General features: G+C 43.8%; 1 pseudogene; it reads left to right on the forward strand.

The window, feature by feature from the left end:
- Window positions 1-3: 3 nt before the first annotated feature.
- LOC115276474 lies at window positions 4-773 on the forward strand (annotated as a pseudogene).
- Window positions 774-1,618: the final 845 nt, after the last annotated feature.

Here is a 1,618-nt window from a genome sequence, read left to right on the forward strand (position 1 = left end):
CCCATGTACTTCTTCCTGGGGAACCTCTCCTTCCTGGACATCTGCTACACAACCTGTTCTGTCCCTCTTGTCCTGGATGGTTTCCTCACACCCAGGAAAACCATCTCCTTCTCAGGCTGTGCTGTGCAGATGTTTCTTTCCTTTGCCATGGCGGGGACAGAGTGTGTGCTTCTGGGCATGATGGCATTTGATCGCTATGTGGCCATCTGTAACCCCCTGAGGTACCCTGTGGTCATGAGCAGGTCTGTCTATGTGTTCATGGCTGTCAGCTCCTGGACAATCGGTGGGGCTGCTTCTGTGGTACACACATCCTTGACAATTCAGCTTCCTTTCTGTGGGGACAATGTTATCAACCATTTCACCTGTGAGATCCTGGCTATCCTGAAGTTGGCCTGTGTTGACATCACCATCAATGTCATCAGCATGGGGGTGACAAATGTGATCTTCCTGGGTGTGCCAGTTCTGTTCATCTCTGTCTCTTATGTCCTCATCATTGCTACCATCCTGAGGATCCCTTCTGCTGAGGGGAGGAAAAAGGCCTTTTCTACCTGCTCTGCTCACCTCACTGTGGTGGTCATCTTCTATGGAACCTTATTTGTCATGTATGGAAGCCCAAGTCTAAGGATCCCCAGGGGGAAGACAAAGAGGACCTTTCAGATAAGCTCATCCCTCTCTTCTATGGGGTGGTGACCCCCATGCTCAACCCCATCATCTACAGCCTCAGGAACAAGGACGTGAAGGCTGCTGTGAGAAACCTGGTGGCTCAGAAATAGTTCACCCAGTGATAGAGGAGGGGTCCGCTGCAGGTCTCACTTCTGTGGAAGAGAGGACTTTTGGTTACACAGCTCCCATTCCAAAGGCAAGTCACATTAACTGAAATGATCACTTGCCCTTAAGTCCATTTTCAGGGAATGTGTAACTTTTCAGATTGTATCATCTGAGTTTCAGCCAAATATCTGAGAGCTTCAACAGATGCCAGACAATAAATTGCTAATATTATGTCTGAACACATTCTGAATACGTGCTAAAAATTAGGAGACAAGGACTATTAGTGCAGGCTGAATCGGCCACACAGTGTGTAAGCTACAGAGTCAGTACACGGACAGGGCTCTCACAGCCACTTGTCATCCCTACTGGACTCCCTAGGACAGCCAGTGACACAAGGAGGAAGTGGAAATTTTCATTACTAGATGCAGGTCACCTGACATATCAAGAAGGAAACCAAGACAAGGTCTCCACATAAAGACCTTTTGAGTGGGTAGAATCTAGGCTGATATTCTGAATTGATTTTTAGCTATGAGATAACTGAAGCTATTTTTTCCTTATACATTTTGCATTATGAAATACTGCTATTAAGTTAAATATAAGGAGAATAAACTTAGAATTTGATGTTTACCACTTATAAAATTCCCAATAGAAAAGCTAGTTGTCTGTTGGACAATAACTCATATTCTGAAAAGAAAGGAGAGAAAGAAAGAAAGAAAGAAAGAAAGAAAGAAAGAAAGAAAGAAAGAAAGAAAGAGAAAGAGACAATGAAATAAAGGTGATAGATAAATAGAAGCTAAATATATTTGAAGACTTTAGCAGACTAAAATTTGACATATTTCTTTGTTCCAGG

Source organism: Suricata suricatta, chromosome 13 (assembly GCF_006229205.1).
Source record: "Suricata suricatta isolate VVHF042 chromosome 13, meerkat_22Aug2017_6uvM2_HiC, whole genome shotgun sequence".
Taxonomy (NCBI): domain Eukaryota; kingdom Metazoa; phylum Chordata; class Mammalia; order Carnivora; family Herpestidae; genus Suricata; species Suricata suricatta.